Genomic DNA, 15162 nt, shown 5'->3' with positions numbered 1-15162 from the left:
GGATCAATTTAAACGCCGAAGCTGCCACTTCTGCAGGACAGGCATCACTTCTGTGGTGACGTTTTATAATCCTGCTCTGTTCTCTTTCAGCAACCATTGCTCAAAATCAAGCCGAGATGCAAAGCCAACCGATTTTAGCAAAATCGGCTTTCCTATAGCAAAGGACCTCTCGTAGCAAGTTGCCCCCCGAGCCTCGGCCGGGGTGGAAATAATGATGAGGACCCGTAATTCGAGCAAACAGGCCTGGGCTCGACCATGTCCGAGAGTGCTATCGTGCGTGGCCAATCAATTGATCACCTTTCATCCGTTGACAGTTTATACAGCCGATTCAGCAGGCTAGTAATCTGGCGCTGAGTAGGTGCCCTCAACATAGTTCTGGGCTTGTCGCTGGATCGTCTTGCATACTGAAACTGATAATTTTGCAACATCAGCACCATTCTTCAGGCAAGTTGTGATGCAGAGTTAGCCGATTCCAACGAAATCGGCTCCCTGAACGAGAGAACCTTCAAGGTGAGCTGCCCCCCGAGCCTCAACCGGGCGAGAATAGCAGTGAGCCGACCACGTTGATCATCCTCGGTTTCCCATTCGTAATGCAATTTCAGGGCGAATCGCCCTCCCCCGAGCTTCTTCAGTTCAACCCTTGCGCCTTGCTGATCAGATCGGCTCATTATCTTCGGCAGGCTGCAGCAATCTCCCGGTGAAGATGTCCCCGCATTTCTGACGCCCTCCAACCCTGGGCGCAACATCCCCTGGAAGTGACAGTTTACTGAGTCAACACGTGACAGCCGATGGCTTCGTCATCGGCGGTTCTCCTGGTCTTGGAAGAGATATGCTCCCTTCGTCAGGCTCACCCCTACCCTGACTTGTACGTTTATGCTGCCCTTGCCGTTTAGTCAGGGTCTTAGAAGATGTCACGTTCCTCGCTGCTAACGCCGCCGATCTTGGAGACTTGCGAATGGGAACTAGGGGTCCTTGAAGGGAAGATCCACCCCCTGCTCCATTGATCCTTAAGTCGATGTCTGCACATCGGCTATGCTCGAAATTTTTTGAATTTTCGGCCGACTTGTGTATCGGCCCCCATACTCCAATACCCATCATCAACGGATGAGACGCTTCTAGTGCATATCCTCGTGTTCTATCCACCTGGGTGCCCCCCCGAGCCGATTCTGTCAAGAGAATTGATGGTATCGGCTCTGTTGGATAACATGTTGAACCCAGGCAGAATGGTGGGTGAGGATAATTTTGGCCGATTGCTGGAATCGGCCTCCACGTTGCTTGCTCGGTGAAGGTTTTGTAAGTTCCCTTCATAAATTTTTGGGGCCGATCACAAGGACCAGCCTCGCCATGTTTTCTCCTTGGCGTGCTCTTGCTACTCGTTCAGGCCGGTAGACAAAACCAGCCCAATCTCTAACTTTATCATGTTGGTGCGCTTGCTGTCGTCCACCTTGGATGTATCGTGTAATCGTGGAGCACTGAGCTTCGTCGGAAGAACGAGCACCATGTTTGTGCCAGCCGATGTTTCATCATCGGCTTTCCTTTGCTTGGGGCGCCACTCCATTTTTCGTGGACGACCCTCTTCATCCAGGGTTCGCTGAACCTTCGCAGCCAGATTGGGCCTTGCCTTCCTCAATGTATGCAAGTATAACCTCTCGGCTTCTTCCAGGCCGCGCAATCGTTGAACCCTGCGTTTCTGGGAACGGCTGAGTCCGTCAGGGCACCACCTTGGCCGGTGGTACCTGTCTTCTTCTTCTCCCTCGTCTTCCGAATCTTCGAGATCTTCCAACCGAGGGGACTCAGCTCGTTTGCTCTGTGGCGGGAGAGGTCCCAAGCGCTCGAACACGGACACGTTGGCTGCCTCCTTCTTTTTCGGTTGCATTCGGGCAATTGCCGATTGTTGGCAATCGGCTCATTCCTGAATCCCAGCGAGTGCTCGAAGAAGGGGCAATCCCGGTGCTTGTCCTCGTCGTCTTGCTCCCTTGCCTTTTCCTTGGCACAACGCTCGTGCTCCCCTCATCGAGATTATGCCGACGATGTCTTCGGCTTCTCTAGCCAGCCGATTTCTTTCATCATCATCGCTGGACCGTTGGCGTTGGTCGTATCGACTCACATATTTGTTGAGGAGGTGATCGAGAGAGGTCGCCGATATCTTATGTTCTTCACTTCTCCCTCCGTGACGTAGCGCTTGCCGTCTTGGCGGAGCCGATCGCGTGGAGCGGCTTCCTCTCGTATCTTTGCTATGAGAGCAGCTGCCCTCATCTCCATCCTTGCCGGCGTGGTGTCCAAGATCTACCATGTTGATATTGCACAGGAAACCCGGCCGGCACCCTCCATGGCAAGCATACTCCACCATGTTCACGGCGGGAAAGGGGTGTGTGTCGACCTTCATGGCGTATTGGTTGAAAATCAACCGTCCGTTTTCTATCGCCATTTGGATCTGCTGCCGCCACACCCTGCGGTCGTTGGTGGTGTGGGAGAACGTGTTATGCCATTTGCAGTATGGCCTTCCGTTCAGCTCTTGCACCGTGGGGAACTTGTGGCCTTCGGGTACCTTTATATGCTTCTCCACGAGTAAGAGGTCAAAAATCTGCTCCGTCTTAGTCACGTTGAAGTCGAACCCTTTTGGAGGGCCTTGTGGCTTCACCCATTTGCGAGTCACGGGGCTCGTCGCTCGAGTCCATTCAGCCACTGCTACCTCCCGATCTCCCATGGCACCTTCATCTTCGTCCGCCTCAACCACGGTCACCACCCGCTTGAATTTGTCCTGGTAAACATCCGGGTGGCGATGTTCATATGCTGTCGCCTTCGCACCATGTGCGCTAACGAAGGGTAGTCTGCTTGGGAGGCCACGTCCTTGATTGATGATGAGAGACCCACCACCGCCAACTCGACTGCTTCTTTTTCACTTATACGAGCTGAAAAGCATCGGTTCCTAATGGTCCTGAAGCGCTGGACGTATTCCGCCACTGTCTCCCCGCGCTTCGTCGTACTTGCGCTAGATCGGCAAAACCAACATCGGAAGCCTCCGAGTGATACTGCTCATGGAACTGTTCTTCCAACTGCTTCCAAGTTTGGATGGAGTTCGGTGGCAGCGATGTGTACCACCCGAAAGCGGATCCTGTGAGGGACTGTGAGAAGAACCTCACGCGCAACTCATCTGACACTGAGATCGTGCCCAGCTGTGCCAGATATCGGCTCACATGCTCGATGGAGCTGGACCCATCTGATCCACTAAACTTTGTGAAGTCCGGGAGCCGATATTTGGGTGGCAGCGGGATCAGTTCGTAGCTGTTGGGGTACGGCTTGGTGTAGCCGAACGCCTTCCTTTTCGGCATCATACCGAACAGATCTTTCAGAATTGTACAAATCTGATCCGCTGTGATGGCTGAAGGTGTCGAACCCTGAAGATTCGCCGGGGTGGCATACTTAACCAGCCATGCTTGCTTTTCCGGTTCTAAGCCAACTGCAGGAGCTGGGCTTTGGAGGTTCGTCGGGGTGGCGTACTTAGCCAGCCACGATTGCTTCTCGGGATTGGCTCCCGACGTTCCTCCCGCCGTTCCGGAGGCCGCTGATATTGCAGCCTGGTTCGAGAGTGCCCGGGCGTTGCAGTCCGGTACGTATGCGCACGTGTATCCGTGCGGGATCTCCTTAGGTGGCTCAGGTAGGAATTGGTAGTCACTAGGATCACCACCAACCTTGTAGACGACGTATGCCGATGAGTTCGGCAGTTCCGGTGCTACCCAAGCGAACGGCTGGGGCTGGAGCGGCATCTCTCCTTTGAAAGTCCCCAGAGCCGGTCCCGACGGGGAGTACCGGTGACTCATGATTTCCTGGACGACGCGCAGAGCGACACGCTCCAAGGTGTTCACCGAGGCTCTCGAGTGGCGGTGCAGCGAATGAGCCACCATGTAGTTGATCTCCTGCCGCGGCGACCCGGTGCGTTCTTCGACGGGCGGACAGGTCCACTCCATCGAGCGCGCCTTCAGGTGTGAAACCCTTCCACCCGACGCCATGGGAGCGGGTTCGGTGGAAGGAGCCGATGAGTTCGGCTTCGAGGGTTGCCTTGATCTCGTCATGCTTCTTCTTGAGCTCATCAGGCAGATCCGCGTACGTGACCGGAGTGTCTTCCGCCATCTCGGATGTAGATGGCGATGTTGCGGATGTCGAAGGCTGTCCCACCGGGCGTGCCAGAATGTGTTGACGTCAGAAACCCCCTGGCGGGCAGAGACGGTCAACACGGTAGAGCCGGGAACAACTAGGGCTGCGGCTGGCCCCAGTCCCTCAGAGCGACGGCCCGCAAAGCCTCCTGGTCGCACGCGCCGATGTTTATCACAAGGGCGTGCCACCTGACCTATACCTGGTCAGGAAGGTGTGGATGATGCCTCGCTTAGTTTCCTGCAGGGCACACACGTAAACGTTAAATACAAGTCTCGATCGGCTCTCAGGTTATCCTGTGAATCGGCTCAAAGAGCCGATCCACCCATGATTCAGACGAGGTGTCCGAATATATGGTGGTCCTGCTTGATCAAGGTAAAGCTAATGAGATCTACGACGATCTAGGGTTTTCACCGCATAATCGGATCGTCCTACTCCAGGTTGGGCCTCGCGGCCACGCACGGTGATCGTAAGCCGATCCTAAACAAGGCCTAAAAACCAACACGAGGTTGATCCCCGGAACATCCCGCTTAGGGCCAACGAACGACACCCTACGTGCCGCTGGATCCTCCCCCTTTGTAAGGCCTAACTATTGCGAGATATTAAACTAATCCTTGTAGAACAAGGAGCAATCGTAACGGATCAGATCTACTAAACTATGATCAAGCGGGGTGCCGCCCTACACCTAAGATAGGTGTAAGGGCGGCTAGACATGCAAGGGTTGCACTACGAAAGCATGTAATATGAAGAACAATGCTAACCCTAACATGTCTAAGATAACTACGTTGCTCGCCATCAAAAAGGCTTCGAGTACGAGCAACGCATGAACAACGTGGGCAGGCTTGTCTGCCTAGATCGCAAGATGCGATCTAGGCAGCATGATGCTTACCGGTAGAAACCCTCGAGACGAAGGGGTTGGCGATGCGCCGAGATTTGTTTGTGGTTGAACGTTGGTTGTTGTTTATTCCATAAACCCTAGATACATATTTATAGTCCAGCGGACTTTCTAATGTGGGCGTGCACTAAACCGTGCACGAGATAAACTCTAACTTTTAATCTAGATACAATCTACTATAATTAAAGATACATGGGCAATCTGGCCCAACTTCACCGAGCAAGGCCGCTTCAGAGATCTTCCACGTGTAATCTTCCAAGCCCATCCTGATCGCGGCCCACCTCCTGATTTAGCCAAAATCTGGTGATAACACTATATCGCTGTCTGGTAAAGCGGCGCATTGGTATAAATTGCTGAAGAATGGTGATTCTCTTGACTGGGAGGACATTGTGCCTTTATTTTATTCCAAATTTTATCCTCCAAGTGAAATTCACAAAGATCGGAACCGCATATATAATTTCCGGCCTCATGATGGAGAGAGTATTGCCCAAGCTTGGGGAGATTGAAGTCTTTAATGCTCAAATGCCCCATTCATGAGCTTCCTGGTAATATTATTATTGATAATTTCTATGCAAGACTTTCTTTTCAAGACAAGACCTTGCTGGATACTTCTTGTTCTGGATCATTTAAACGCAACAAAGAAGAGTTTAAAAGGGACCTTCTTGATCGGATCCAAGAAAATACTGAAGGTTGGGAAAACGACAAAGATAGAGAATCAGGTATAATTTATGATTATAAATGCATTGAAGCTTTTATGAATACTGATACATTTCGTAATATGAGTGCTACATATGGCCTTGATTCTCAAGTTGCTGCAAACCTTTATAAAGCTTTTGCCTCTCATTATGAATTGCCTAAGAAGAATTTTGATAAGTATCATGAACCATATAAAGATTCATCTATTAATAAGTGTGTTGTAATTGAAACTGCTGATCGTGTTATTCCTGAAGCTTATATTGAAAAAACTCCTTTTCCTGCTAAAATGAAAGAGTACTCTGTTATAAATAGTGCGGTTCATAAAAGTGAAAAGAAACCTAGAGAACCCGAAGAACAAACAAAAGTTGAACTCGCTTGTTGCAATAGTTAAAGATCTTGTGACTCGAAAATGTTGAGGATGGTCATATTATTTTCCGTGAAGATGCTTCTAATATTGTTTCACATCCTAATAAACCCAAACAAGCTAGTGTTCCTATGCTATCTCGTTAAAATTGGTGATCATTGCTATTATGGTTTATGTGATATTGGTGCAAGTGTTAGTGCTATACCTTATGAGCTTTACACGGAGATTATGCACGAAATTGATTCTTGTGAACTTGAAGAAATTGATGTGGTTATTCAGCTGGCTAATAGAGAAACTATTTCACCAATTGGTATTGTTCGAGATGTGGAAGTTCTATGTGGTAAGATTAAATATCCTGCTGACTTTTTGGTACTTGGTTCTGCTGCTAGTGATTATTGTCCTATCATTTTTGGTAGACCTTTTCTAAATACTTGTGGAGCTATTATAGATTGCAAGAAAGAGAAAATTTTGACTAAATTTGTCTGGTGAATCTTATGAGTTTAACTTCTCTAAATTTACTAAAACTCCTTATAAAGCTGATTTGCCTAGTAATGATTTTAAAATGGAGCGAGTGTGCATCTATTGTTCTTGTTCCTAATAATCCTTTGCAAGCAACATTTGGAGGATAGCGAGAGTGAAGTTTTTAGGAAAGAAAGAGAGGAGCTTGAGGAGATTTTTCTTCGCCAACCTATTCTCAAACATGATTTACCGGTGGAAGACTTGGGTACAACACCGCCACCAAAGGAAGATCCTGTTTTTGATTTAAAGCCTTTACCTGATAATCTAAAATATGCTCATATTGATGATAAGAAGATATATCCTGTTATTATTAGTTCTAAGCTTACAGAGTTTGAAGAAGAAAGATTATTGCAAATATTGAAGAAACACCGAAGTGCTATTGGCTATACTCTTGATGACTTGAAGGGGATTTCTCCCTCTATTTGCCAACACGCCATTAATATGGAAGATGATGCAAAGCCTGTTGTTGAACCTCAGCGTCGTCTAATTCCTAAGATGAAGGATGTGGTAAGAAATGAGGTATTACGACTTCTTGAAGCTGGTATTATATATCCTATTGCCGATAGTAGATGGGTTAGTCCTGTGCATTGCGTTCCTAAGAAAGGAGGAATGACTCGTTGTGCCTAATGATAATGATGAGCTCATACCTCAAAGAGTAGTTGTAGGGTATAGAATGTGCATTGATTATCGAAAAGTTAATAAAGTTACTAAGAAAGATCATTACCCTTTACCATTTATTGATCAAATGCTAGAAAGGTTGTCTAAAAATACTCATTTTTGCTTTCTTGATGGTTATTACGGGTTTTCACAAATTGTCGTTAAAGCTAAAGATCAAGAGAAAACCACTTTTACTTGTCCCTATGGAACTTATGCTTATAGGCGTATGCCTTTTGGTTTATGTAATGCTCCTGCTACTTTTCAAAGATGCATGTCTGCTATTTTTCATGGCTTTTGTGAGAGTATTGTGGAAGTATTCATGGATGATTTTTCTGTCTATGGGAATTCATTTGATAGTTGCTTGCGAAACCTTGATAAAGTTTTGCGAGAGATGTGAAGAAACTAACCTTGTTCTTAATTGGGAGAAATGCCACTTTATGGTTAATGAAGGAATTGTATTGGGACATAAAATTTCGAGAGAGGTATTGAAGTTGATAGAGCTAAAGTTGAAGCTATTGAGAAGATGCCCTATCCGAGGGATGTTAAAGGTATTCGTAGTGTTCTTGGTCATCGTTGGGTTTTATAGGAGATTTATTAAAGATTTCTCCAAGATTTCAAAGCCTCTTACTAATCTTCTTCAAAAAGATGTACCTTTTGTTTTTGATGATGATTGTAAGGAAGCTTTTGAAACTCTAAAGAAAGCCTTAACAAGCTGCTCCTATAGTTGAACCTCCTGATTGGAACTTACCTTTTGAAATTATGTGTGATGCTAGTGATTTTCTTGTAGGCATCTGTTCTTGGACAGCGAGTAGATAAAAAATTAAATGTTATTCATTATGCTAGCAAGACTCTTGATGCTTGCTCAAAGAAATTATGCTACTACTGAAAAAGAATTATTAGTCTGTAGTCTTTGCTTGTGATAAATTTAGATCTTATATTGTTGATTCAAAAGTTACAATTCATACTCGATCATGCTGCAATTAGATACCTTATGACAAAGAAAGATGCTAAGCCAAGGCTTATTAGATGGGTACTTCTTTTGCAAGAATTTTATTTACATATTGTAGATAGGAAAGGTGCTTGATAATCCTGTTGCTTGATAATTTGTCTAGATTGGAAAATATTGCTTATGATCCTGTTCCTGTTAATGATAGTTTTCCAAATGAACAATTGGCTGTAATAAAGGTGAGCTCGCGAGACAGTCCTTGGTATGCTTGATTATGCTAACTTTATTGTTTCCAAGTACTTGCCTCCAACCTTTTCAGCTCAACGAGAGGAGGAAATTCTTTTATGACTTGAGGCATTATTTACGGGATGACCCACACTTATATAAAGAAGGAGTGGATGGTATTATGCGAAGGTGTGTTCAGAATATGAACAACAAGAGATATTGAGTAAATGTCATGGCAGTGCTTATGGAGGACATCACGCTGGAGATAGAACCGCGCAAAAGGTTCTACAGTCAAGTTTTTATTGGCCAACTCTCTTCAAAGATGCAAGGAAGTTTATTTTATCTTGTGATGAATGTCAAAGGGTTGGTAATATCTCCAGACGCAATGAAATGCCTATGAATTATACTCTTGTTATTGAACCATTTGATTGTTGGGGATTTGACTTCATGGGACCATTTCCCTCTTCAAAAGGTAACACTCATATACTTGTTGCTGTTGATTACGTTACTAAATGGGTGGAAGCCATACCTACAAAAAGTGCTGATGGTGAGACCTCTTTAAAAATGCTTTTAGATATTATTTTTCCTAGATTTGGAGTACCCGGATATATTATGACTGATGGAGGTTCTCATTTTATTCATGGAGGTTTTAGAAAAACTCTTGCTAAGTATGGTATTAATCATAGAATTGCTTCCGCTTATCACCCTCAAAGTAGTGGTCAAGTAGAACTATCAAATAGAGAAATTAAATCTATCTTGCAGAAAACCGTTAGTAAATCTAGAAAGAATTGGGCTAGTAAATTGAAAGACGCACTATGGGCTTATAGAACTGCTTATAAAAACCCCATGGGAATGTCACCTTATAAAATGGTTTACGAAAAAGCTTGTCATTTACCTTTAGAACTAGAACACAAAGCTTATCGGGCTGTTAGAGAATTGAATAAAGATCCTAAACTTGCCGGTGATAAGAGGTTGTTACAATTAAGTTCTCTAGATGAATGGAGAAGTGAAGCTTATGAAAATGCTAAACTCTTTAAAGAAAAAGTTAAAAAATGGCATGATAGAAGGATCATCAAAAGAGAGTTTAATATTGGGGATAAAGTCCTATTGTATCGGTCTCGTCTCGGATTCTTTGCGGGAAATTACTCTCGAAATGGGAAGGACCATATGTTGTTGAGGAGGTGTATCGTTCGGGAGCAATTAAAATTAGCTCTCTCCAAGGCAATGCTACGCAAGTGGTGAATGGACAAAGACTCAAGCATTATATCTCGGGTGATTCTTATAATGTTGATGTTGATATTATTCGAGTGGAAACACCGGAGGCTTTCATCAAGGGACAAATTGACAGATCCGCCGAACTCGACTTTGAATAGGTAACGATGCTTGGTAATGAAAAGTTCGCGATTTACTTTCCGAACATTATTTTTGTTGTTTTTGGAAAATATGAAAAATTACGAGTTCGAAACGGAGTGGAAAGGACGCACGAGGGCGTGCCACCATAGGCCGGCGCGGCCTGACCTGGGCCCGCGCCGACCTATGGTCTGGCCGCCTCGTCGCCCCTTTCCGACTCTGGTTTGATCTGGTACTTTCCGTTTGTTCTGAAAAATTTTATTATAAAATCCCCCGGACCCCTGGAGGTCCATATATCGTTTTCTCGACGTGTTTTGTTTCGAGCTGTTTCTGCCAGGATCTGTTTTCAGTCTAGAGGCACCATGGTCTCCAAGAACAAGGGCAAGGAGTTTCCGGATGAAAATAATCAGGATCGTGAGTGGAAAGAAGAGGACAAGAGCGTCAAGGAAGAAGCAAAGGAGGATGAAGAGGAAGTCGAAGAAGTTCCGCAAGAGCACCCACGCACCACCATTGCAAGCGTCGAAGTGGTGACAAACTCGCTTAACGCCAAGAAGAGCGCACGGATTAGGACCGGAGGAGGACTTCCCCGCCATTACCTAGCTCCAAGGACATCTTCTTCAGGCATTCACCATCCTTTCCACAATCTAATCTACAATAATCAAATTGAAAGGACTCCCAAGGCAGCACTTGCCTAGCAATTGGGATATAGATCGTTCTAACAATGCGGGAAAGACGGAGCCCGAAGGCTGAAGGTTGGGGAAATAACTCCAAGAGTTGGGACTCGTCGTCGGACAGACTTCTTAACCGCGTCAAGCACAATTCGGAGATGATTCGCAACCTCATATACAGGATTGATGAGCTTCATGAGCTTATTGAGAAGCTTGTCGGGAATTCATCACCACCATCGCCAAAGGAGTAATTCATCATCGGTATTGGCATCCCCTTGGTTTGTTCCAAGCTTGGGGGAGTGCCGCGGTATCACATTATCATTACCTTTTACTTTTTACTATCAAGTAGTGTCATATCATGAGTAGGGAAGTTATCGTATGAGATGGGTTGCGGTATGGAAGTATCTCTCCTTTAGTTTGTCTATGTATCCCTTGGTGTGAGTTATCGTTATGGAATATTAATGAGAAGTCTTATCATTTACATATTGCACATCTTATTTTAGTTTGCAATTTCTACTATATGATTGATCTTGATTTTAGTATTGGTACCACTTTGGGAGCATTGATTTAATCTATTTGGTTTTGGCAAACTTAGCAATGGTCAATAGCAACAACACTTTGAGTTTTATATGAATAGAGGAAGTACATGTAGAAGATATTATTATCTTTCTTATCAGTTCTTAGCTTAGTATTCTAAAGTTAAAACTGTTTGTGCTTACAAGTAAGATGCATGATTGTTTCTATCACATGTATATTTGTTTGTTTCCCTCAACTCTTATGCTTGCTAATTAACCTTGCTAGCCAAAGACCTGTATCGAGAGGGAATACTTCTCGTGCATCCAAACCTGAACCCAAACCTATGCCATTTGTGTCCACCATACCTACCTACTGCATGGTATTGTTTGCCATTCCAAGTAAATACTTCATGTGCTACCTTTAAACAATTCAAAACTTATTACTTCTTATTTGTGTTAATGTTTTATAGCTCATGAGGAAGTATGTGGTGTTTTATCTTTCAGTCTTGTTAGGCAACCTCCACTAAAGGACTAGTGGCTTCATCCACTTATCCTATAATTTTGCAATAAGAGGCGGCAACGGGGTTCCCAGCCCCAATTAATCAACTTTCATTAATAATTCTCTTCACATGTTTTGCTCTGATTCATCAGCAAGCAACTTAATTTTGCAATAGACACTCCTCCATGGTATGAGATTGTTGGAAGGCACCCGAGGATTCGGTTAGCCATGGTTTGTGTAAGCAAAGGTTGGGGGGAGTGTCACCCTTAAATAAACTAAAATACATGTGTAAACAAAAGAGAAGAGGGATGATCTACCTTGCTTGGTAGAGATAACGTCCTTCAAGGGAGCCGCTCTTTGGAGGTTTGTTTGGCAAGGGGGTTAGAGTACCCGCTACCGATCGTTGACAACAACAAACACCTCTCAAAACTTTACTTTTATTCTCTTTATATGATTTCAAAACTGAAAAAGCTCTAGCACATGATTTAATCTCTGCTTCCCTCTGCGAAGGGCCTGTCTTTTACTTTATGTTGAGTCGGTAAACCTATTTCCCTCCATCTCAAGCAAGCATTTGAGTTGTTGTGATCAAACTATTATATTGTGATTTGCTTCATCATGTCTTTACTCTTTCTTGTTTAGTACAAGTTTTACCTTGAATGAATATAGCTTTGAAAGTCATCAATGATTAATATGATTGAGTATGCAAGTTTACCATAAGATATGAGAGTACTGCTCAATAGATGAATATAATCTGTTAAATGTTCTCTGACCAAGAACAAAGTTTGCCATCACCAATTATGATTCCTTATGCACCTTTATTTGTGACTACCTTATACTTGTTTCAAGATTGAATTATATGAGGAAGTTTTTTACTATAATGTCTTGTGTGAATGAATATGATGCTTCTTGTCCGTATTTTATTTATCGACTCTTCACTCCATAAACATGTGGACCTGTTTACAGAGTTCAGTTTCGCTTGGGGACAAGCGAAGTCTAAGCTTGGGGGAGTTGATACGTCCAAATTGCATCACTATTTTATATCATAATTTGTCTGTTATTCATTGATATATTTCATATTGGAACACAATACTTATGTTATTTCATCTATTTTGCATGTTTCATGATTATTTGGAGATTGAGCACCGGAGTCGGGATTCTCGCTGGAAAAAGCACCGTCGGGATGCGATATTTCGGAAGATCAATTGTGGAAGGAAGTTTTACGAAACTCCTATTTTTCCGGATGACGGAGGAAGCCGGAAGGGGAGCCGAGGTGGACCCAAGGTGGGCCCACACCATAGGGTGGCGCGGCCCAAGGCTCGGCCGCGCCACCATGTGGTGTGGGGCCCCCTCGGCCTCTTTCGCCTCCTTTTCTTCGTGAAACCCTTCGTCCCGAAGACCTAAGCCACGGAGGAATCCTCACGAAGGGTTACGGCCGCCTCTGCGGGGCGGAGAACACCGGAGAGAAAAGAGCTCTCCGGCGGGCGGGAATCCGCCGGGAAATTCCCTCCCGGAGGGGAAATCGACGCCATCGTCACCGCCATCGAGCTGGACATCATCTCCATCACCATCATCATCATCTCCACCATCATCACCGCCATCTCCTCCGCAGCACCTCGTCACCGCCGTAGCAATTTGGGTTTGATCTTGATTGTTTGATAGGGGAAACTCTCCCGGTATCTATTCATACTTGTTGTTGATGCTATTGAGTGAAACCATTGAACCAAGTTTATGTTCAGATTGTTATTCATCATCATATCACCTCCGATCATGTTCCATATGATGTCTCGTGAGTAGTTCGTTTAGTTCTTGAGGACATGGGTGAAGTCTAAATGTTAGTAGTGAACTATGGTTGAGTAATATTCAATGTTATGATATTTAAGTTGTGGTGTTATTCTTCTAGTGGTGTCGTGTGAACGTCGACTACACGACACTTCACCATTTATGGGCCTAGGGGAATGCATCTTGTACTCGTTTGCCAATCGCGGGGTTGCCGGAGTGACGAAACCTAAACCCCGTTGGTATATCGATGCGGGAGGGATCGCGGGATCTCGAGTTTAAGGTCTGTGGTTAGATTTATCTTAATTACTTTCTTGTAGTTGCGGATGCTTGCAAGGGGTATAATCACAAGTATGTATTAGTCCTAGGAAGGGCGGTACATTAGCATAGGTTCACCCACACAACACTTATCAAAACAATGAAGATTAATCAGTCTGTATGTAGCGAAAGCACTAGACTAAAATCCCGTGTGTCCTCGAGAACGTTTGGTCATTATAAGTAAACAAACCGGCTTGTCCTTTGTGCTAAAAAGGATTGGGCCACTCGCTGCAATTATTCCTCTCGCATTTTACCTACTCGTACTTATTTCATCTGTTACATCAAAACCCCCTGAATACTTGTCTGTGAGCATTTACAGTGAAACCTTCATCGAAACTGCTTGTCAACACCTTCTGCTCCTCGTTGGGATCGACATTCTTACTTATCGAAGATACTACGATACACCCCCTATACTTTTGGGTCATCAGGCTACAGGGTGGCCAGACCATGCCTAGGCACGGTCTGGCCCTGGCCCGCGCCTAGGGGTGGTCTGGGGCCACCTGGCCTCCACTGACCTCGCCCTTCCGCCTATAAGAAGCCTCCCGACACGTGAACCTGATGTCTACGCACGCTTCTATTTCTGTAGACAGTGTTGGGCCTCCAAGAGCAGAGGTTTGTAGAACAGCAGCAAGTTTCCCTTAAGTGAATCACCCAAGGTTTATCGAACTCAGGGAGGAAGAGGTCAAAGATATCCCTCTCAAGCAACCACCGCAATTACGATACAAGAAGTCTCTTGTGTCCCCAACGCACCCAATACACTTGTCAGATGTATAGGTGCACTAGTTCGGCGAAGAGATAGTGAAATGCAAGTGATATGGATGAATATGAGTGGTAATAACAATCTGAAATAAATATGGCAGCAAGTAAACATGTAACAGAACTTGTTGGAAACGGAGTTTCAATGCTTAGAAACAAGGCCTAGGGATCATACTTTCACTAGTGGACACTCTCAACAATGATCACATAAATAAATAAGTTCTCTTCTCTGATGCTACTTTCAAAGACTCTATTGTTGGATAACAAACACCATTCATTGTGTAGGGCTACGAGAGCACCCTCAAGCCGGAGTAAACAAGCTCCACAACGTCATAAAGGAATCACACGATGCAAACACTGTCACTATCACACCATGGAGAGTGAATCCGTAGTTCATATTAAAGTAACTCTAGAGTACATAGTAATAGTTAACTTCATAATCTAAAAGAGATCACAATCATAACCTACGCCAAGTACTACATGATGCACACACTGTCCACATTACATCATGAAGGAGGAATATACTACTTTAATAACATCACTAGAGTAGCACATAGTAATAGTGATACAAAGCTCATGATCACATAAAGATCACATGGGGGAGAGAGATGAACCACATAGCTACCGGTACAGCCCTTAGCCTCGGGGGAGAACTACTCCCTCCTCATCATAGGAGACAGCGATGGCGATGAAGATGGCGGTGGTGTCGATGGAGATGACTCCGGGGGCAATTCCCCGTCCGGCGGCGTGCCGGAACAGAGACTTCTGTCCCCCGAAACGGAGTTTCGCGATGGCGGCGGCGTCCCTGGAGTCTTTCTGGAGTTTC

This window comes from Lolium rigidum, chromosome 2 (assembly GCF_022539505.1).
Source record: "Lolium rigidum isolate FL_2022 chromosome 2, APGP_CSIRO_Lrig_0.1, whole genome shotgun sequence".
In the NCBI taxonomy this organism is placed as follows: domain Eukaryota; kingdom Viridiplantae; phylum Streptophyta; class Magnoliopsida; order Poales; family Poaceae; genus Lolium; species Lolium rigidum.
Note: the sequence above shows the minus strand (reverse complement) of the source record.